The 24102-nt window shown below is 44.8% G+C and overlaps 2 long non-coding RNA genes across 4 annotated transcripts in view; one reads left to right on the plus strand and one right to left on the minus strand.

Annotated features, from left to right (window-relative positions):
• Nucleotides 1-13331: 13331 nt before the first annotated feature.
• On the minus strand, nucleotides 13332-22344 carry LOC143683701 (uncharacterized). The gene is made up of 3 exons (XR_013175620.1): nucleotides 22293-22344; nucleotides 17544-19471; nucleotides 13332-13541 (listed from the first exon to the last, which is right to left on the minus strand). It is a non-coding gene; the product is annotated as an uncharacterized LOC143683701 (long non-coding RNA).
• Nucleotides 17429-24102, plus strand: part of LOC143683699 (uncharacterized) — a 100905-nt gene continuing 94231 nt past the window's right edge. For 2 of the 3 annotated variants that reach the window (XR_013175617.1, XR_013175618.1), the window contains exon 1: nucleotides 17433-17736. This is a non-coding gene — a long non-coding RNA (uncharacterized LOC143683699). Of the gene's footprint in view, nucleotides 17737-24102 lie in introns of all 3 variants that reach the window. The other variant, XR_013175616.1, reaches the window with a different exon arrangement.

A 24102-nucleotide genomic window follows, 5' to 3' on the forward strand; every position in this document is an offset into this window, starting at 1 on the left:
TGCCTACTGTGGACATTTCATAAAATGAAATCTACAGTGCGAGGTCTTTTTTATCTGGTTTCTTTCATTTAGCATTATGTTTTCAAGGTTATCCATGTAGTAGCATGAATCAGTACTTCATTTCTTTTTATCATTGAATACTATTCTATTGGATGGTGTTCTAGTTTGCAAGCTGCCAGGATGTGATATGTCAGAAATGGAATGGCTTTTAAAAAAGGGGGATTTATGGAGTTGCAAGTTTATATTCTAAGGCTTTGAAAATGTCCAAATTAAGGCATCTGGGGAAAGATACCTGGTTCAAGAAGGCTGATGATGTTCAGGGTTTCTCTCTCGGCTGGAAAGGCACATGATGATGTCTGCTAGGAATCTTCAATGGCTTCCCCAGGGTGCTGTCCATTCTGTTGGCTCCATTGAATCTGGTGGCTCTAAAGCTTTTTCCAAAAAGGTTCCATCTTAAAAGGCTCCAGTAAGCAACCCACCTTGAATGGGTAGAGACCCATCTCCATGGAAACCACCTAATTACCACCCACAGTTGGGTGGGTCACATCTCCATAGAAATAATCAAAAAGATTCCCCCCCAGCAATGCTGAATGGGGATTAAAGGACAGCTTTTCTGGGGTACATAATAGCTTCAAACCAGCACAGATGGATATACCATTTTGTGTATCCATTTACAAGTTGACAGACATTTAAATTATTTCTGATTTTTGGCCATTGTGAATCATGTAGCTATGAACATTTATGTCCCCATTTTTATGTGATAATATGTTCCTAATAAATATTTTGCAGCTCAAACTTCATCTCAGGGTCTGCTTCCAGAGAATTTAACCCATGATACTTGGCAGTCTTCCCTTCAGGAATTTATCCTAGAGGAATACATGCATAATAAAAAATGACATGTGTATGACATTATTTGTGGTAGCTTTATTCATGTTGGCAAAATAGTGGAAACAACAGGATTAAGGGATTAACTCAGAGTGGATAGAGAGGTTAAGTGACATTTTTAAGTAACACAGCAAGTAAATGTAGGACTCAGGTTTGGATGCAGGTCTTTGACTCCACAGCAGATGTTCTTTCTGCTCCCCTCCCTGCCTCTTATCCAGATTCTGACTGGGCTTTGTACTCAGAGCCCCCAAACTGGCTGCCCTCAGGCTAGAACTATCCCATGTACGCATTTAGCTTGGACTGCGCCAATTCGCATCGTTTAGAACTCTGGAGATTGCACATAAAATGCAGATTATTGCTCCTTTTTATTTGTTTATTTATTTTTAAAAATATGCAGCCTGCCAGCATTTGACTTGCAAAGCTGCATAGTAGGGCCTGCAGGAGCTGAGTATTGACTGTGCCATTTCATTGGGGCACTCGGTCCCCACTTGTCCCTATTGTGCACACCCAGTCCACCTCACCCACCCCTGTTCCCTGCTCAGCCCCTGTAGGCACTGGAGTTGGAGACCTTTGCAAACTCGCCATTTCACTCGGTTGGGGAACATGCAGTTCCTAGAGGTCATCTCTAGCTGGTGTCCCAGCCTACCTACTAGGGAAACCCAGCTTCTAAGTTTCCCTTTTTTTGGTTCTCTTTCCTTCTTCCCTTGTCATTTCTATGCCTACAGCTTCTTCTGCAGCTCTTCAAATTTCCCCCTCCTCCCCAACCCTTCTGGAGTGCTGAATACTTGTGGGAAAGGCAAGCAAGATAATTGAAAATAAATGATGCATTCTAGGAGATGAGCACAGGGGTCCCGTTGTGTCATGGCTGTTTATTTATGGCCTGGTGGAGACAAGCTTTCAGTAGAGGCTGAGAGAGGAAAAGGAAGACAGTGACGTGGTCTGGGGGTCACCCCACTCTCTTCCCTTAAGAAAGGTGGGTTAAACTGGGTCCAGGACACGTCGGAGAGGCACAGAGCATAATGGTGAGGAGTCAGATGAGCTGGGGTTGGGCCCAGAGTCACAGCTGACAGGTCTAGGCGCTTGGTCAAGATGGACAATCAAAGGTCCTTCTCTAGCCACTGAGATTTTGGATCTAAGATCTCTACTCAGTCTGGCTGGCTGCCTGTAAGGAGGGCAGTGTAATTTGGGGCTCAGTTGACTGCAGCTGTGCTCTGCCACGTGAACTGGGAAATGGGGGATATTGAAGTTGATTTGTTGTGAAAGAGAATGAAGCCGATCCATAGACAGAAACGCGAGAGAAAGAGAATTGGATTGACTGAGCTGGATTGCCTTTTTTCATTCCTTCAGTAAACCAATTCCTAGTTCCAGGTTATTCCTTTGGCCTGGCTAATTCCTTGCCTATGGATTTTGAGAGATAGCCTGATATCCTTCCTTATAGTTACAGCCCACCCCCCACCCCCGCCCTGTGATTAAGCTAGCTTCAGTGCATTCCTGTAACTTGCTACTAAGGTTGACAAAAGCTATAAATGACAGGGGGTAATGGACAGCGATTAGAAATACGGATCTAGAGCTGGGCTTTTGCTACTCAACTGCTCCCTGACCATGGGCAAGTGACTTTGAGTCCCGGAACCTTGGTTTACTGCTTAGAAAAGTGAGGATGAAATAGCAACTTATAACCTGGGTTACTGTGAGGATTTGCTGACACTGTGTATGTAAAACCTCAGAAGACTGCCCAGTTTATAGTCAGCACGTAACAGATGTCTATTGTTACAATAATGGTAATTCTGACCACTATTATTCAATGGACTACCTAATTTCCAAGGTTTCTTTCAGTTCTGACATTCTCCTCCATGGGTTTTTTCACAGTATCAGAATGGGTTTTTGGAGGGTCTACTATGTCTCTGAAATTATTTCTGACATTCTGTGCAAAGGTCTATTTTCCAGGCTAGAGAAGTCTAGAGCTTTTGCAGCACTCTTTAAAAGGTCTTGTAACCCACCTCTCCCCTCCAAAAAAAAAACCAAAACAACCCAGTTATGAATCACTCTTCTAGATTATAAGGATTCCACACCATTTCTGTGTGACCCTGCAGAAGTGAAAGTTGATCTCCCTGAGGATTAGGAAGGCGCTAAGAGATTTCGGTTTGAAGCCTTTAGCATAACTTCCAGAGGAGCTCAGTCATCTAAGGCCCACAGTCAACTTTATCAAAGCAATTTAGTGAGGATGTAGCTATCTCCCAGCAGTGTCCAGCCCCTCGGGGAAATAAAGCCTGATGGGAACCGCGAGGACTCTGGTGTCCTTGAGAAAGAGCAGCACGATGCGTGAAGGCGCCTAGCGGCATGAGCAAGCAGCGCCGGGAGCGGGAGGCTGTGGAACATTCCAGAACGAGGTCACAGGTGTCATTTTTTCCCAAGGGGTGTATTGGATTGCAGGGACCCTGGAAATTATGGGCACGGGTATCGTGACCCAGGACTGTCTTCCTAGTGTACAGCTAAGTTCACATTACAGGATGTCACACAAACCTGTGGCTGTGTCTTATTGAAAGCCACATATCTCAACCTGGGGAACCCATAGTCTTGAAAATGCATGACAGTGACCAGAAGAGATAGCCAGAGGGCAAACAGGAGGAACCATCTTCATTGGGCTAACAATTTTACAATTTTTTGGGAGAGGGTAATTTATTAAATATTCAAACAAATGGTTAACACACATACATACATAAGCTAAGACAAGGGGGGAAATTTTGCAGTTGAGATCACAAGACCAATACTTCAGGATGGACAGCCAGTAAGTTTGTTTTTCTCTGCTGTTTTTATAGGTGTTTTTGGGGAAAAGATGGAGAATCCTTCAAGTGTGGGATGAATCTACATACTTCTTGGAATAGTATATGAGGCTCTTCTGAGTGCAGCCTGGATCTCCTGGGAGCAAGATGTCCCCAGGCAGATGCAGGCAGAGTCCACTCTTATAGAATCCATTAACTGAGCCATGCATCTTTTCCCCAGTGGCTGCAACAAAAGTCCCAGGGCTGATGCCCATTGACATTAACTGGATCATGGACACATCCCGAAATGAATGATTATAACTCTGAATGCCCAGGCGTGGCTCTGGGGGGTGAGCCATCCCCTCCACTTGAACTTCAGGGACTGAGAGATCATGGGTGGTGGTGGTCCCTTAACAGAAAAGTAGGGTGCTGTTATCAGAAGGGGGTACGGATGCTGGACAGGTCAAACCATAGATGATCATTTACTATATCAGGTTTGCCTGGTCCAAAAGGGCATACTTTGATTATCTGCACTCTTCCTGTCCTTTTTACAGAGACAGAAGCTGAGGGCAAAGAGGGCAGGGACTTCCTGGAGGTCACACATTGCATTAGTGGCAGAGATGGGTTTGGGATTTGGGTCTCCTGACGCTCAGTCCGAGTTGCGCTATAACTTGTCCTACAGATCAAGGTGCCAATTTGCTTGGTGAGCTTGGGGAATGGCCACAGTGCATGCCATCATAATTCCATTTATTACCCTGCAGATGTTAAGAATAACAAAGAGAATAAACAGCAATGAAAACTGATAGAATGGCTAATGCCAGGCAGCAGCCTTAAAACAAAAAATTGGGTCTGCTAATGTGCTTTAGCAGGTGGGTATTAGGATGTCTGCATGGTGAGTGGGCAAGGACTCCTGGAGAATTTCTGAGACTAGCACACCACACCTGAAACCTCTTCTGTAGATATTCTCTTTCCCTTCTTACCTTTCCTCTGAAGTTACTGCTTCCCCTAGAGCCCTCCCAAATGGTACCTGTTTTACTCCTAGTACCCTCATAGTCTTGGGCCTGGAGAAAAGGCACAGCTCCTTGCTCCTGCTTGCTTGCCACTTCCAAATCCTTCCCCTTCTCCCAGATCTGGATCTCCTGTCATCTTTCCACCGCCCACTACGCTACCTCATTGCAGTCATCTCTCTTACCATGCAATGCCACTCCTCCTCATTGCTTGATGATTTAATGGTCTACTTACCATCAACATTTGGATGTCTAATAAGCAGCTCAAATGTAATCCAGAACTGAGCTGCTGATCTTTACCCCATCTGCCTCATAGTTCCCTTGCCTACAGAATTATCTATCTCGGTTCATGATAACTCTGTCCTTTCAGTGGACATGACTTTCACTCCCATCAGCAAATCCTATAGGCTCCATCTTCGTACAACAGAACACTGCACAACAGTAGAAAAGAACAAGCTATAAATGCATGCCATGATGTGGATGAATCTCCAAAAACACAATGATGAATGAAGAAGCTGCGTGTAAAAGATATTCACTTATAGAAGTCTGAATAGCGATACCTCTGGATGGGTGGCCATTGACTTAAATGGGGTATAAGAAAACCTCTGGGAGGCTAGAAATATTATGTAAGTTGATCTGGATGGTGGTTACATGGATTAATATGAATATAAAAATTCATTGAGCTGTATACTGAAGGTGTATGTATTTTACTACATGTCTGTTATACTTCAATGAGAAAAATTTTAAAAGTACATTTATGCAGAATTTAGGCCTTGCCTTGGAATCATCTGGCGTGAACCTCCAAGTCACTTTTCCCTGCTGCAGTGACTTGAAGGCCATCAGTTCCAGACGGCCTAGCTGCAAGATGGGAGAGGTCTTTCCAACACACTGTGGACTGCAGTGGGAGTGAGAAATAAACTGTTACTGGGTCAAGCCATTAACTTTTGGGATTTATCTGTTGCCGCAGGTTCTGGTAATTACCTAATACCTTAAACCCAAATTAACCATTGTTAAAAATTTGATTTACATTCCCAATATAAACTTGGAGTCATCCTTGGTTCTTCTTCCTTTACTTCTTCTGCCTCCCTCATCAGACTTTCAGTAAGTCTCATTAGCTCTACTGTCAGAAGCATCTGGAATTTACCTCCCTTTGCTCTGTCTTCACTTTTCTCTAATGCAAATTATTATTGTCTGTCACCTAGATACCTAAATAGCTTCTTTCTCTTTGATGACTGCACAATATTCTATTGAATACTGTACAGAGTGGAGTGAATGGTGGCTCCCAAGATATGTCCATGTCCTAAATGTTACCTTCTTTGAAGAAAGTCTTTACAGATGTGCTAATGTTTAGCATCTTGACATGAGAAGGTCAACCTGGATTTCCAGTGGGTCCTATAAGTCACCATATGCATCCTTATAAGAGGGAGACAGAGGGGCATTTTACACACAGAGAGATTTGCTCAGATGAGAAGGCACAAAGCAGAGGGAGATGTACCACAAGCTGAGGAATGCTGACAGCCACTAGAAGTTGGAAGAGACAAGGAATGGATTCTTCACTAGAGCCTCTAGAGGAAGGGTTGACCTTGTTGGCACTTTGATTTTAGACTTCTGGCCTCCCAAACTGTGAGGAAATAAATTTCTGTGGTTTAGACCAAGAGGTTTGTGGTGCAATTTTTCACAGCAGCTGTAGGAAACTCATACACTGCACTAGAAGTAACATGACTGTTCCTGTGCTGATGGACATTTAGGTTGCTGCCAATTGTTCTCTAATTCAAACTATGTTACAGAAAACATTCTTGTGTATTACCTTTTCACTGACATGCACGGACTTCTATTGAAGAAACTCCTGGAAATGGAACTGTTGGGTTAATGGGCAAGAGCAGTTAAACTTTTGCTAACTACTGGTAGGGACTGGGATCTTTAAAAAAAAAAACGAACTGCTCCTATGCTGTGCACTTCACATGCATGTGAGGTTGGCATTGCTCGTATTAACCCATTTTGTGAATTAGGAAACCCAGGGAGGTTAAATCACTTGGCCGAAGTATTGCATTTGGGAAATGGCTAATTCAGGACACAAAGTCTGCCCTTCCAACCTCCTGTTGAAGATAAGGACTGTAAATCACAACACCATACTTCGTACTGAGTAAATGCTGGCTATCTATTATTATTATCATTCTCCTTGGGTTCTTTTGAGGAATGCTTTGAAAGCAGTATCATGTATGATGAAATCAACAGAAATTTGTTGATTAGCTGCCATGTGCCACATGTCACACTTGGTGCTGGTGGTACAAAGCCTTTAGTACGTCAGATATGATCGCTGCCCTCAAGGAACTTGTAGTCTATCAGAGGACACAGAGTCTGGCCCAGTAATTCTAAATGTGATCATTATTTCAGGGAAGAAGTACCAAGGTTAGCAGGCATTTAAAGGAATGTGAAACCTTGTGGCCCCTTGAATTTGTGCCTAATAGTTGAGCCAAGCCTGGCCTTCCCCATTGGCTTCTAGCACTCTGCAAACCTCCAAGCTAAGTTGAACAGTCCTGGGACATGGTGATTTATCAGGACCAGGCCTTGGGGGACCTTTATTGGGGTCTAAATCAAATTCAGAAGCTGCAGAGCCAGCCCTGAGTTTAGTGTGGATATTACAGGTCAGTGAGGCTGAATGGCCATGCCTCCGAGGGGGATAAATGTATTAGGATCTCTGTCTCCCTCTGCCAAGCCCACTGCCAACTCAGGGTCTTCATCTCCTGATACTGTGGTGGAGAGGCTGGAAATAGTCATCCAGGTCGGAATACCCCCTCCACCAGCAGTCTTCGGTCTTCAGAAGAACCACGCTGGGCCCCTGAACCCTGAGCTGGGTTCTGGGCACTCTGGTTCTTCCTTTGTCCTAGGGAGGGGCTGCGACAGGAGGAGAGGAGGATGAACTGCTAAGAGCAGGGATCACAAGTACCATTGCCTTATCCCCACACCAAGGATTGTGTGACCGAAATAGTGAAGGTCAGGCAACTTACCAAAACAGGAGAGATAAAAATGTGTGAATGTTTGAGCATCCATTCCCCTCTCCCCACCCCTCATTCCTGGGAAGATTTCTAGCAGGGCCCAGGTCGGATCATTCCCTCTCCCTCCTCCAGCCCAAATGCAGAACGTAACAATCAGCGGACAAGGAGCCAGAGAAGAGACGGTAGGATTTTCTACTGAAAAGGCCGCGACGAACAGAGAGGAAAGAGAATGAGGGGCAGGAGGAGACACTTGCGGGTCATAGGGCTTGGGGGTTTTGGGGGAGAGTCGGCAAGTGACATGAGAGGTCCTTTAAAGAAGTGCTTCTCTTTAGCAGGGATGTCAAAAAAAATAAATAGAAATAAAAAAGAGAGAGATCCTGGACTAGCATACTTTTGGCTGCTGGATTGAGTTTCCTGAAGTTGCAGCGCATCCAGGCTGGGCCACATGGCAACCTGCATTCGACGGGGGCACCACGTGCATTCTCGAATCCTTTCTGGTTTCTAGTAACTGCTGGTCTTGACCATCCTAGATCCCACCGGAATTGCTGGCAGTCTCCCCTCTGTACACAGTGATAGTCATGGTTAACAGACAGCAAGAGTTTACTGAGTGCTAGACACTGTGCTGAGATTTTTACACCTATTATCTTGTTAACATTCACAACAATAGTTTGAGGTAGGTATTATTTCCATTTTGTAGATGAAGGAACTGATTAAAAGGTGGTTATGGAACTTGCCCAAGGTCAGAGGGCTAGTGAATGGTAGAGGTGGGCTGTGACCTTAGGGGGTGTGGGATTCTAGAACAGCCTTCCTGAGCCCTTTCCTAAGTAGCTTTCCAGGCCTGCAATTCTCATAATGCTGTGCAAGCTCAGTGTTGGGCTGTGAAGTGAGGAGACAAATACTCCAACCTTTTGGCACTTAATTTGAGGAGGTCTCACATCAGTATTTCTTAGGGGTCTGAAGTGTCATAAGACACTTCCAGCCATGGTGTTTTAACTTAAACCCCCTCTTCTTCTGCCCTGCAGATTTTGTTGTTGAGTCTCCTTCTCCTTCTCCTTTTGTGACAGTATATCTCTCAGGACCTGAGCCATTTCTATTGCCTGCGCACCCCCTGTCCATTTCTCTGTGAGACGATGCTTGCACATGTGTAAATCCCAGCCATGGATGGGATTCAAGTTTTTTCTTTGTCTTGTTTTTCAGTTGGATGTAAATAGATAGTTGGAGGAGGGGGTATTACTGATTTTCCCAGGTGGAAGTCTGTATATCCCAGCTCCAACCCTCCTGGGTTCTGCACAAGATTTAAAATCAGTTATATGACACGATGGAAGCAGCCTACAAGGGCAGTTATAACAAATGCACAGATTTGTTATGCAGAGGTGAAGCCAGCCTATCCTGCTCTACCATCTTCCCAGAATCCCCTGTAGAAACATATTTTTAAAAATCAGACCAAGGAAAATATGATCCATTAATAATCATGCTGGCATCCTTTTGCAGTTTTTAATGATTAAAAATATTTACTTACCATTTTTGACCATTTATTAAGTATTTTACCTTTTAATCTCATTTTGTCCTCAAAACAACCTATGAGGTACATATCACTACAATTCACGAAAGTATGCACTTACTCCTTTTGAATTTCCCCTCTTCCCATTAATATGAACCATTGTTATTGATTTGTTCTCATGATTCCAGATTTTTCCCATGCAATTACACAATCAGAAAGTTTTCTTTTCTACATCATAATTAGAACGCATCAGACATATGGTCCTTCAGCTTTCTTTTTCCCCTTAATAATTGGTCTTGCAGATTTTCATGTCAATACAAACATCTGTTTCAGAGGTTTCAGCGACTGTGTAGTAAGGAAGGAAGACCTTTCTCAGAGTCAGTGCTGTTAACAGGTGGTGTGAGCTGCTTGCAAGCTAATGATCTCCCTGTTCCTGGAGGAACCAAGCACCAGGATGACACCTGCAGAGGGAGATTAGCATCAGCTGGCAGGTTGAACTGTCATGGCCTTTATAGACTATGGTTACCCTATGTTTCTATGAGTTTATGGCTTGACAGGAAGGTCTCTCCTTTTACTCTATGGTGCTGAGTCACCTGACAGTGGTTGACCGAGGTGGTGTCAAAAATCACCATTAAATCCGTGGTGCCAGTGGATGACCAAGTAGAACACGAGATCCGTGCAACGCCAGACAATTGTGTGAACTTACTGTGCGGGTGTGAAGCTGTTATGCTCCTGGAAAAGCCATGTCCTTTTTCCTGATCCAAACTTGTGGGGGCAGTCATGCTTCTTTCAATCCTGATTCAATCATGTAGGTTGGAAGCCTTTGATTAGATTCTTTCCATGGAGATGGGACTTTTTGATTGGATTGTTTCCATGGAGTTGTGACACACCCAATTATGGGTGTGACCTTTTGATTAGATGGAGATGTCACTCTGCCTATTCCAGGTGGGTCTTGGTTAGTTTACTGGAGTCTTTTAAAAGAGGAAACGTTTTGGAGAAGCCTCAGAAGCGAAAGAGCCAATAAGACGCCCAGATGGTTGGAGATGCAGAAAGAAAACATCCCTGGGGAAGTTGTTTGGAACCAGGAGCCAACAGCAGACACCAGCCATGTGCCTTCCCAGCTGACAGAGGTGTTTTGGGCCCATTGGACTTTCTTGAGCCAGGGTATCTTTCTCTGGATGCCTTAGTTTGGACATTTTTTATGGCCTTGGAACAGTAAACTTTTAACTTCGTAATTTCCATTTTAAAAAGCTGTTCCATTTCAGGGATATAATATTCCACCAACTTTAGCAAACCGAAGCACTTTCTACTTGTCCTGTTTTCTTGGGTCCTGTGCGGTCAGAGCAAAACACTGCACCTGGAGACCGGCTGAGCTGACCTCAGGCCTGCGAGGAGGCAGCATCCACTGCCACTGTAGGAGAGTAGGTGGGGTAGGTAGATGCCCTAAAGATACAGCCTCCTTAAGATGCCCATATAATAGCTCCTGGAACCTGTGGACACTCCCTTACTTTGTGAAGAGGAATTAAAGTAGCAGATAGAATTGCTTGCCAATCAGGGAACTTTAAAATGGGGAGACGATCCTGGGTTTTCTGGGTGAACCCAATGTAATCACAGGGGTCCTTAGATGTGGGAGAGGGATGGAGAAGTGGGGGGCACGAACCACAGAATGCAGGTGATGTCTAGAAGCTGGAAAAGGCAAGGAAATGGATTCTCCCCTACAGCCTACAGAAGGGCATGGAGCCCTTGATTTTAACACCAGGAGACCCATTTTATAGTTCTGACCTCCAGAACTGTAACATAACAAGTTTATGTTGTTTTCAGCCACTAAGTTTGTGGTAATGTGCTACAACAGCAAAAGGAAAATGATGTAGCGGAATGCAAAGGAGGTTCTGGAAATATCCTGTTTAGTGGAAAGGAGAGAGAGGTTTTCTTTATTCGAGATACCGTCAATATCTTGAAATTGTGTTCAAGGCACAAGTTACTAGGTATGTGATTTGGTGTAAATTCATTTCTGAGTCATAGGTACTGCAACAGTACAAAAAAAAGGTTATTAATTGAGTTAGTGGTTTGCGTCCTTGACTGCTTATTAGAATCACCTGGGAGACTTTTCCTCTGCACCAATGAATGGGCCCCTTCTGAACCAACTGGAAAAAAAGTTTTAGGGGATGGGGCCTGGGCACCTGTAATCAGAAATGAAACTTTGCCCAGGAGATCTCAGCGCACCTTTAAATGTCCCGTAGGTAATCGTGTGGGTTAAAGCAATTATTGGAATCACCTGCAGTGGCGGAATGGGTGGTAGGGAAAAGTGGAAGGAGGTGAAGGAAAGTTGGGGGGCAATGGGGGAGTATGGAGGGAGCTTTTATAAATCCCGGTGCCCAGGTCGTACTCCAGACCAATGAACTGACACTTTCTTGGAATGAGACCTACGAATCAATAGTTTTTGAAGCTCCCCAGGTGATTCTAATGTGAAATCAAGGTTGACAGTTGCTGGCGTCGACACAGTGAGTAAAACATCTGACATATGGAAGGGATTCAATAAATGACCCTTGCTATTACTATTGCTTTTTTTCTCTGAGAGGCAATATAGCCATTGTGGTTGATCATTTGAACTTTGGAATCAGCCAGACTGAGGTTCACCTTTTTCCGCTGGAGCTGGCTGCAAGGTCTGGGCTTCTCTCTGAGCTTCGATTTATCATCCGTACAGCGGAGCTAGAAATACATGCCTCCGAACAGGGTGACTGTAATGGCTGGACAAGCAAATGTTTTTAAAGCACTTTACACAGTGTCAGGCAAAACAGTGGGTGCTACATTGTTTTGGCTATAATTATGATAATTAATAACAAGATCTCAGACTTGGGTTGGAATCCTGACTTCACCTTTCAAACCCAGTCGGTCGACTTCCCCATGCTTAATTTGCTCATCTGTGACATTGATCCTGTACTCATCTTAGAGGCCTCTTGGGAAATTACACAGATTGTATATAGAAAACTCCACAATGTATATGCTTAATAAATAAATAGCAACTTGGATGGTTATGTGCATGCTGGAGAGGTTCGCAGCTCTCTTCTTATTTCTCCATCAGATGTACCTACTTTTAAAGCCGAGATTATAAGCTGATAACCTGGTCACAGCGAACCAAAATAATGTGATGATTTGGCTTAAATAATGCATAATCTTTAAAACTTAGTTGCCACTTATTTAAAAGCCAAGTGTTTGCATGTAAATACCTTAAAGCCCAACCTCTCTTGAAATATGGGGAGACCCAGCAATGAATGTGCCCAAATCCACGGGACACACTTTTCTAATGCTCAATAATAGCCATTTAGACATGACATTGATTCTCAATCAGGTCAGACTAAATGCCCTTTATTGTAAAAGAAAAAAAATTATTAGAGTCTCGTTACTCTCCTGGAATGATTTCTACAGATAATATAATCTACATGTACACCTAACTTCAAAAGATCAATATAATGACCCAACAGCATTAAAGCAGAAAATAAAGCAAAAGTAGTTTCTAGTAAGACAGCATCTATTTCAATATGTAAATGCTTGGATATGACTCCACCATAAAACATAATGATATCGCCCGATAATTGCTTCTGTATATGATTACCGTGACTGCCACCGCTACAGAAGCAAACTTGTGCAGATGTGTTGTGTCACCTACAAAAATGGCATGCACAGCCCTTCCGTCAACAACCCAGTTTTCTGAAATTCTGCACAAGCTTTTGGAAATGTTCTGAACAAAGCCAAGACCAAGCTTTCCTTGATTTACCCAGCAGTCATATTCCTTTAAAATCCGATGCATTCTTAAGCCATGCAAAAAATGCTTTTGCGTGTATATGTACAAAGGAGCTAGAGTTAGGTGATTTAATAAATTTACTTTTGGTTTACACATGCAGACGTCTGGCGGGACATTTGTGAGTGTGTTGTACACCGCCAGGCCAAATGACAACCTGAAATGCCCCCGCAGATGTTCAGATCTTCCCATAGGGGGCAGCACCATCCCTGTCGAGAACTTTTGTTTATTGGACCAGAAGCTTGTGGGCAATTTTGGTCTCAAGTGTTTATGGAACTCATTATTGCAACTGTTTGATGGCATTTTACATTTCCACTTATCAAATGCTTGTATTAGGGAGGTGGGGTTTTTTTCCCCTTCTGTTTTGTTTTGTGTGTGTGTGTGTGTGCATAGGCAGGCCCCAGGAATCGAACCTGGGTCTCGGGCATGGCAGGCGAGAACTCTGCCTGCTGAGCCACCATGGCCCGCCCTTCTCCTTTTGTTTTTAATGGTGAAAAGCGTTTCTGTGGGTGAGAACTCCTTTTGTCCTCATGGAGTCAAGCCAGGGGGTTTGTATTTATTGCCGCAAACAAGGAAGCCAGGCAAATATAAGACCTGTCGAAAAGAACAATTATTTAGTCAACAAATATTTAATAATCATTGTAGCAGCAATGACTGTTTTTATTGACCACCTACTATGTGCCAGGATTTTGGGGCTGAGTAATAAAAACATTCCTATTTGTGCTACCAGCTTACACACACACACACACACACACACACACACACACACACACACACAGAGGTAGAAGACATGATCTCTGATATGGCTATCCAGGGAGTCCTATTTGGAGGACCAAAGTAGAGAAGGGGGAAGAAAAAGAGCAGAAATGTATTGCACACCAGTCATGTGCTAAGTCCTAGGTATTTTATATATCTGCCTCAAGTCGCCCTGGTCAAAAACTTTGGGGTCATCTTGACTATTTTTTTCAGCCTCTGTATCCTGTTGGCCTTTCCTGCAGAACGTTCCTAGAGTCTGACCACTTCCCCTACCCTCGAGGCTACCAGGCTTGTCCTGTTCATCTTGACTTCTAACCTGGTTTACTCCAGTCTTCTCCTGCCTGCTTCCACCCCTCCTTACCTGGGGTCTGCTCTCAGGGCAGGCGCCCAGGTCTGAGCTGAGTCATGTTGGAGCCTGAGGCCAAAAGAACAGCCATGGATACTGATTCTGTCTTTATGTGAAATGTTGGCATTTCGTTCATCATGGATTTTTGCATTAATATAGACTTTTCAACATGTTGCATAAAAACATTTTTTGTGGTGGTTGCTGCATCTCACTGGCCTCACGCCAGTCTTTGAAATGTAAGTCAGGGCATGTCCCACCTCTGCTCAAAACCAGCACTGCAAACCCACCCCCACGAAAAACAAAAGTAATTAAAAAAAAAATCCCAACATCTCACTCAGAAGAAAAGCCCAATTCCTTAGTGCAGCCCCCAGGGCCCTGCTTGTTCTGTCCCAGCATTTTCTTTAAACTCATCCACGGCTGGTCTCCCTGCTGTTCCCGGAGCCCTCCAGTTCTTCCCTCTGCCTGGGTAGCTTGGAGGAACTCTCCCATCCTTTGAGTCTTTGCTTTGAGTTCCTAAGGAAGCCCATCCTGACCTCCCAGTACCACTGCAGCCTCAGCCCGCACCCCAACCCCTTCCTGCATCCCGGGATGCCTGGTCCCTTTGACACAGCTCTACATGGTCAAGTTTCCTTAACACTTATCTAAACCTTCCAAAATACCACATGATTAGGTCTATTGCTTCTCTCTTCTTCAAGTGTGTCAGCAGCTCGGGCAGAGATCTAGCAGTTTTGCTCACTGATATACCTCGTGTAGGTGAGAATGGCACCTGGTACATGGTAGGTGATCCATAAATATTTATTGGACAAATGAATACATTGCATGTCTTTCTCACATCGACCTCTTGGAGAACCTATTATTATTCCCAATGTACGGTTGAGAGAACTGAGGTTCAGAGATATAAAGGGGTCTGCCCAAGTAGCCCCATGAGTATGTATCTGAGCAGGGCTTCCACCTGGTCTCCTGACTCAGCCCCCCACCTTGTATAATTGTGGCAGCTTGTTGGGGTAGTTAAGAGGACAGGCTGTGGGGTCAAAACATTAGGATTCAAAGCGTGGTTTGGGCTAGTCCTACATGTGTGAAAATTTACTGGGTATGATCTACGTAATCTTTATTATTTATTTATTTATGTGATCTTTCTAGGGCACCCCTGTAAAAACAACAAAAAGGCTAACTCATTAATCACAGTAAGATCATAAACCCAGGAGTCACATGAACTCTTTCCTTTCCCTCTGCCCAATATCAAGTACAAGGTCAGGTCTTGATTTTCTATCTTTATGTCACTGCCTAGGACTCGCCAGGCTTGTCTGCCACAGGCCCTTTGCACTGGCTATTCCTTCTCCTGGGAATACTCTTTTGTTGTCATTTATAACTTGGCTCAAATAGCACATCCTCTGTATTATATCGGTCCACTTCCCCAACCTCTGGGAGGGGTGAGGGGCTGCAGATTGAGCTCAGCCCCATGGACACTGACTCTCTCAATCATGCTTATGTAATGAGCCCCCATTTAAACCCAGGGCACCTGAAACCCCAGAGAGCTTCCATGCTTGAGAAAATACATGTCTGTGCTGGGAGGGTGGTGTGTGCTGACTCCACATGGAGAGGACATGGAAGCTTGTATTTGAGACACTCGCAGACCTCATCCTCTGCATCTCTTCTTTTGACTTCTTGTTTGTATCCTTTTATTTTAAAGCTATCATCATAAGTATAGCACTTTCAGTGAGTCCTTTGAGTCACTGTGAATTTTCCAACCAGAGGGACTTGGTGAGAATCTTCTAATCTGTAGCCAGTTGGTCAGTTGTGTGTGGGCTGGGCCCCTGACCTGGCTACTGCTACCTGAAGGACAGCCTTATAGAGGATTGCCCTGACCTGTGGAGTCTGGCCTAATTTCAGGCTCCTATTTGGAGTCAGCATTGAATCGACTGAGTTGCTGCAGTATTTGTGGTTGGCGTCAGAAGCTGTTGGAAGTTGCAAAAGTTTTTGATAACTTTGTAAATACTGCTGTGTTGCAGGTACCATTTTACACGCTGGAGATGCAGCAGTGGGCCAAATACACAATATCCTTGCCCTCATGGGGCTCACAGAGTGAATGAAAAAATAAATGAACGTATCCCTCATTTGCATTACTAGTTGGAGCCTTTTGCATGAGCCTAAGCCCTGGCTCCACCTACTGACTCCTGATGACCCCTCCAACTTCACTTCATACCATGTGCCTCTGTACTCTCTCTGCTCTAGCCACATGGGCCTCCTTTCAGTCTCTCCTTCTTCCACAGTCCCTTCTGCCACAGGGCCTTTGCATCTGCAGTTTCTCCTTACCTGGAACAGTTTTCTCTCTCTTCTTCATCTAGATAATGGCCATTATCAGTCATGCCCTAGCTTAGTCATCACCTGCTCAGATGCACCTTCCCTGGCCTCCTTCCTGGGTCATCGCATACCACACTTCTAGGCAAATGGCACAGCCCTGATCATCGAAGTGCAAGATTCTTTGATGAATGTCTGCATGCCCTGCTTGGCTGTGAGCTCTGTGAGGTCAGCTGGAGTCTGTCTGATTCACCACTTTATTCCAACCACCTTCCTCAGTGTATGGCACACAAAAAAATGAGTAAATGATGAGTGGTGGAAACCCTGGCTCTTGACTTCTTTGTACCTAAAGCACACACACCCACACATATATACACACACGTGTGAATATGCATGATAAAATTAAGACGTTGTAAGAGAGATAATAGGTCTGCAGAGGATGCAACCCTGAACTTTCTACTCTCCCTGGGACAGTGCTTAAGGACCCTACGTAAACATGACTGTGTGAAGTGCTGGTGAAGGGCAGAGCATTGCAATGTAAACCACCCAGGTTCCAATCTGTCTCTGCACTTGTAGCCATTTGACATTGAACAAGTCATTTCATGCCCACAAACCTCAGTCTCCTCATTTGTGAAATGGGCTGTTGCTATTATTAATGGAGTACTAACCCTGTGCTGGTATCAACCTTAGACCCTTACAGCAACCCTAGGAAGAAGGTGCTATTAACAACATCATCCATTTTACAGATGAGGACCTGAGGCCCAGGCTCACACGGTCAGTGAGTGGTAGAGACAGGCTTAGGCCTCTCTGGCTCCACAGAGCATGCATTTAATTGACTGCGCTGTGCTCTCAGGGGCCAGCATGCCCTGTATTGGTTTAGTAAAGCACTTAGACCGGCACCTGGCACAGGTAAGCAGTTGCTAAACAGGGTCTGTCCTTATTGTCTCCCTACCATGAAATGGGAGTCAGAGAGGACTGCCCTGCCTCAGTCAGGGAGAGAGGGGAAGGACTGAGGAGTAAATCTCCACCTTTGGGATGTCTGGCACGCATCTGGCTTGCTACTGGCCTCTCATCGAAAGGCATTTTGACAAACGTCTTTATCACTGACGTGAAAGACCCTTCCATGCCTGGAGACTGGGGCTCAGAAGCTGGCATTCTAGCTGTCTCTACTGGTGATCTGGAGTCAGGGCATTTACCTGTTTTCCTTTCAATGCTTCTGAAACCCTTTCCACACCACTCTGCGTCTCGGCAGGTGTTTATTCAGCAGTGGCTGCCAGCATAGCACAGTGCCTGGGATCACAGGAGATGCAAAAGGAATGGGAGGTGCAGGCCCTGCCTTCCAGGAGAGTGCAGTGTTACAGGTTCGGGCTTTGGTCCAGAAGCCCAGAGGTGAGCTCCATGCACCAGCCAAGGGACTACCCATGAGTGACTTAGTCTCCCGGAAATGTAGTTTTCCTCATCTGTCAAATTGAGCTAATTACAGTACCTTAAAGGAGGGCTAAATGAATTCATGTGTATAAAGTGCTCGAGACAGAGACTGAATGGAATTGCTAAATGCCTATTAGCCATTAGGATGATGACAGTGATGATGGTGAAAATGGTCGTGGGTGATGATAATAGTGATGATGCAACAAAGACACCGAGATAAACCCCGGTTTGTGAACAATCCTTACACGGCATCAGACAGATTTGGGTTCACATATGAGCTGCACCAGGTGCCAGGGTCAGGGGAGGCCCTCGACCTTTCTGAGCTTCCGTCGTCCGTGTATAAAATGGAGGTGAGAAACCCCACAGTGGTTTCACATTTGGATGTGAGGGAGCAGCCAGCAGAGGGGCTGCTTGTGAAGTGGTATTTTTCTTCCATTCCTTTCCTTCCTCCATCCTTCATTGAATCCCAGGGAATAGAGCATAACCAAGGAAGGAACTTGGGCCCTGAAATCTCTTTCCTTTGGCCTCATACCTTTTTCGGTTCAAATATGAGAAATTGCCTTATGCGAGCTTCAGGAGAAAGCAGGGTTTGTCGTAAGGCCACAGGACTGTCTCAGGAAACAAAGGGGGAGCAGATTCCCTCAGGTCTTCTGCCCCAGAACCATGAGCCAGAAAGGGTCTGGACTCAAGGCACAGTCTCTGTCTCTTGCTTTCTTTCTCAGTAGCCCTAGATCTGGAGAAAGCTCTTCCCACATAATTGCTTTCTCCACTCCCTTGGCCCCACGGTAGAAGAAGGTTCTTGGCTCCTGCATTTCAGTCCCTCCACTGAAACAGTTAGCAGGGTCAGACTAGCAGTTTGTTCCATCCAGGTTTTGGAGGGAGACTCTTGTCTAGCTTGGGAGACACGGTCCAGTTATCATTGGCTGGGAACAGGGACGGGTCAGTTCGTATAAATATGGCTGCAAAGGGCTTAACAGGCATGGAGAGGGGGTGATGCTAGAGAGGAAGGACACATGTCAGCCACGGTGCCACTGCAGTGTTGCTGAAGTTGATTGCACCCTCCTGCTCCAGGCTGTGTGCTGAGTGCTTCAGGTGTGTTATTATCCACTCTTCCCGGGAGTCTTCTCACCGAGGTTCTGTGTCCATCCCCAGTTCACATACAAAGGCATGAGGTACGGAGAGATAGAGCCATGAGCCCAGCACCACACAGGTGGCTCAGCATCCCAGCATGCTTCAGTTTCCGCCTCTGGGGAGCTGCTTCCAGACTGATGTGTGCTTGCTCCTTGAATCTTAGAGGACAAGAGGCTTTGTGCCCTGGTATGACCCTGACAGCCTGACAATGATTGTTATAAAGTTAGAGCGCCTGGGTTTCGATCCCTTCACATTGGCTATGCTGGTCATATCCTGTATTCCAGGACTGTGTTGAGAAATGCAATTTGTAGCATCCCAGGTGGAAAATTTCTGATTCTCTCTGACGGAGGATGCCAAGGAGAATTGGTCTCTATTCTGGTGGAAACATAAACATCAATTCTGAGAATGAAGGGAGGGGGTGAGGGGAATGAGATCCTGGAGACTGATGGAAAGCTGGCTGTTTGGCATCTTGAAATTAACCAGGACTCTCTCTGTGGCTGCCTTTTTGGGCTCTGTCTATGGGTTTCTGAGACAAATTTTTAATCCTCTTGTCATTTCATTTGACCTGGAAAAGAATATAGATTGTTAGATGCTCAAGCTGTAGAATTTACACGCAGGGGGGTTGACCTGCTGGGGCTGTGGCTGTTCACTTGGCAACCACACGGTTTCATGTACAGATGATGGACATGCCCTGCACATTGGGTGGCACGCAGCAGGGACTCAGCACGTGTCTGTTTTCTTCCTTTCCTTTCCTTTAGAACAAATCTCAGACTGAGTTTATCATGTGACTCAAACCAGCAGAGGGCAGTATTAATACAATTGTGCAAATTGAAGGGGTACTATCCCAGGAAGGAGGAAGCAGTACAGTATAGCTAAATATTGCACTGTGTGGTTTTTATATTGACAGTTAATGTTTCTACCGACGTATCGAATGCATGCTAAATACTTGACCCCGGGTTGGATGCTAGTGGGGATGTAATAAACCACATTAATCTCTACCATCAGCAGGTATAGGAAAGCAGAGCCTTCAGTTCACAAGCTTAAGGGGTCAAAGGTAAGTAGAGATATAAAGTAATAGCTACTACTTATTAAGCATTCCCCATGTGCCAAACCTTGTGCTAAATGCTATTGTATCTGATCTCACTGAAATCACCCACAAACCCCAGAAGGTAGGCATTTTACAGAAGAGAAAAGAGGGAAGTTAATACAGCTTTGAGGGGCAGAGTTGGGATCAGACACAGATGTGTAGGGTTTCAGAGTCTGTGTGTTTAGCATCCAGCTGTATCAGTATCTGTGAGTAGCCTAGGCAATAGAGACCTGAGACAATGGGGGATGATGAGACGCCTGTTCTTTCATCTTAAAGCTTCACGTATCCCAGGGCATTTGTTGGCAATGTAATTGTGTGCCTCCAGTTAGATTTATGATGCTGTAAGGGGAACTGGGGTCTGTAAGAGCCAATGAAGCAGGGATACCCACAAATACCTCTTTCTTAGGCTCTAGGAGTAAGAGGAACAGGATGGCTGCTTAAACCAAGAGAAATACGACCTTGTGCACTCCCCTCCCCAATAAGCATGGCCTGGTACACCCCTTCCTTCAATATCTGCACATAAATTGGACATTAAAGACCCTGAATAATATGTCTCATTCATCAGAATATTAGTTATCTGTTTGTTTATACCAAGCTTTCCCCAGCAAAGATTCATAGCTTACATGGATACACACAAAGCAGTGAAAGAAAATAAATGAAAATTAAGATAAGTAAGACAAAGAAGGGAAACGAGCCAGAAAAATAAGATGGATTCAGGAAAGAGATTAGTTAGTGAATTATATGGCAAGTAGTTCTGTCGTGGTTTGTGAGCCTCCCGCAGCCAATGCAAAGGGGAAACATGCCAGGGTCGAAATTCATAGTGTTTATAAGGCTAAAAAAAAAAATCTGGGGTTTCAGGCAAGACACAGCCATTGTTGATTCTAAGACCAGGAAGACATTTTTTTCCCCTTCTAGGGGTCTCATAGAGAAAACACTATGAAAATAATAAACATGCTCCCAAATGTCCATATAGTAAACGTGAATTTCATTTGACTATTTCATACTGTGTCCCACCAAAGTGCAATTCAGAAAAGGAAGTCCCAGGGAGAGGGACTTTGCAACTCCTAGACATGCTTAAAAGAGATCTACATGACTCAAGGGTCCTTATCACTGAAGGGCCTGAGTTAGCAGACTAGTTCATAGGCCAGAGTAGAAGTCTCCTCTCAAAGAAGTCCACATCGAGGAGAACCAGAAGAGCCATTCATTGCGCTCTTGTTTCAATTCGTAATGCCCTCCCCATTCTCTCCCGTCATCCTGTCCTCTGATTTTCCATGGCCAGCGCTAGGTCCACCTCCTGCAGGAAGCCTTCCTGGGCTTTTGCAACCTACACACCCTTTTTCCCGCCTCTGTATCCCTATGGCACTCACAGTCTGTAGTAAACAATTTAGCCCTTTGTTTTCACATTGTGCCCTACTGGGGCAAAAGATAAAATGTAGGTCCTCCACTCTGTGACAATGTAGGTTGCTGTTAAAAACATGTTAGGGACATAAAGAGGAAGTAGCAGAAGAGACTATGATAATCTTGAAGATTGTCCAGGTTACATATAATATCTAGGTGATGGCTGGAAAGTGGATATAATCTTGCATGCCCCCTCGCGCCACCCCCCACCCCCCAAATAGTAGTGACTCTCCAATCCATGGGGTGAGAAGCGTTTGAGACTGTCTGGAGTGAAACTGTGCTGTGATTGATTAGTGATGTCTGCCACAGGTGAGGTGCATCTTAGGCTAGACTTTGCCATCCCAAGTTTGAACTGTGATGGATGCTTGTTAAGGACCCTAGCTAGCTCTGAAGAGGGTTGTAGGTCACCTTAAGTACCCTAGCTTCACACTTCATGTCAATTTTGTTCCTAATTGATCCCAAGTCAATGGGTATCTCTAATTTTTGAATTAGCCCAGTATGGTGTTTCATGAAGTACTGGAGGAAAGTCAATAAATCCACCCTTTAACTCTCTAGGACCCCAGGAGAAAGAGCATCTCACTGAATCCTCTCTCAGCACGGGTCGTGGAGGAGAGTGGCCAGCAGAGTGCTTTGGAAAAGGACAGTAACTTAAGGAGAACTGGGTTTCTCGTGTGTTTCTGGCACTTAGCTCTGAAGCATCCAAACTGGAAGCAGATCTTCCTTCTTTAGGGTTTTCATCCCAACCACAGCAGCCTCTTGCTGTAGGGACTGACTCTAGGATTTTCCACCATCACAGATGATCCTAGTAGAGAGGTAAGCATGGCTGATAGGAAGCCCTCCTGGTTTTTCAAATCATTTCCCACGGCTGCAATCAGAAGGGAAGTCCATAGTATCCACGTACCAAAAACCAGCAGACGGGAATGCAGAATCTTGGATATACAAACCCTTGGCCTGTGTAAAGGCACAATAAATGTAACTTATTATTAGGTGTTGTTTTGTGTCTAATATTGAGACAGCCCCTTGACCAGAAGTTTCTGTTAGGAGACACAGCACGCTGTAATCCCCTCTTGGAGATTCACATTTGTCAAAGGCTCTGTGAGGTCCTGAAATAAACATCTCTCCAAGATTTCACATGCTGGTAGGGCACAATGTGAAAACAAAGGCCTAAATTGTTTGCTACAGACTATGAGTGCCATAGGGATACAGAGGTGGGAAAAAGGGTGTGTGGATTGCAAAAACCCAGGAAGGCTTCTGTAGGAGGTAGACCTAGCCCTGGCCATGGAATATCAGAAGACAGGATGATGGGAGGGAATAGGGAGGGCATTACGAATTGAAACAAGAGCGCAATGAATGGCTCTTCTGGTTCTCCTCGATGTGGACTTCTTTGAGAGGAGACTTCTACTCTGGCCCATGAACCAATCTGCTAACTCAGGGCCTTTCACTGACAAGGACCTTTGAGTCATGTAGATCTCTTTTAAGCATGTCTAGGAGTTGCAAAGCCCACTGCTCCAAAGCCTCCCCTTTGGCTGAGTGCAGAAAGCCCTTTGGTGCCAAGCTCATCCCTAGGTACCTGGGCCGAGAAGCCCCTCTCTCCAGATCCCTGCTACTTATAGGCACTGCTGTCTAATTTTCATGCTAACAGCAGTCACCATTTCTTGAGCATCTACTTTGTGTCAGAAACTTGTTCCATTATCTGTGATCTTCACAACAGCCTTTTCCGTTTCATTTATTCAACTCGCCTCAGACTCACTTTTAAGCCTCCCAGACCCTCTGACTTAATAGTAAGGAATGTGGGACAGAGTCTCTGCATTTGGAGCCTTCCCATGTTCCTCTCGACAATAATGAGATCATATTAGGCCCTCATTCCCCAGAGCACTCCAGGGCACTGTCCCCTTCTAACACTTGTCGGGCTCAGTGGTGATGAAACTTGAATTCCCCAAAGGGATCAGTTTTGGCTGATGCTTTAAATTCTCTGTGACATCACACCTACTCATTCTAAGTGAGGAAATTGGGAGGTTATGGACAGTACAGGTGCTTCAAAATCTCCTAAGGTCATTGATTAGTATCAGTTTATTAGCAACAGTTATACTTAGACTCCCTTTACAGGATTATTTGTAAGAACTGCTTTCATTAGCCTGCTAAGGTTTAGGTTTCTGTTAAATAATGCCCTGGTGGGCCAGTTGGAGGGGTGAGTTTATTGTCTATGGGAAAACGTATTAATCAAGGGTACTAGTGTAGACAGAGTTGCCTTTAGAAACAGGTAATCAGGGTAGTGGTCCAGTTTCAATAGGGACTAAAACATCAATGGAAATAGAAAATGGAGAAAACTGTTTTGCTTAGAATATCTCTCTGGAAGATTCTGGTATATAGTTGGAAGGAATAATGGCTCACTTGCTCTGACCCGGATGGGAACAAGGTGCTATAAAAACAGCAGCTCACTAAATTACCATCTAGATAGGTGGGTTCTGGTGGCCTGTTGGACTGGGCCCAGTGAGCTATACAAGCTTGGGGCTGGAACTGAATTCCCTGGACTATAGAAGAGAGGCCTCTGTGACTTTGATTAGGCTTTCTATAAACCCACTGGTTTTGTTTATTCATTCATTTATCCATTGCATTAATCAATCATTTGATCTTGTTCAGCAATATTTATTTGGCTCCTATAAATATTGTAGGGTGAGAAATTTCATCCCCCACCTGCCAGGTCTACCCTG

Source organism: Tamandua tetradactyla, chromosome 5 (assembly GCF_023851605.1).
Source record: "Tamandua tetradactyla isolate mTamTet1 chromosome 5, mTamTet1.pri, whole genome shotgun sequence".
Classification (NCBI taxonomy): Eukaryota; Metazoa; Chordata; class Mammalia; order Pilosa; family Myrmecophagidae; genus Tamandua; species Tamandua tetradactyla.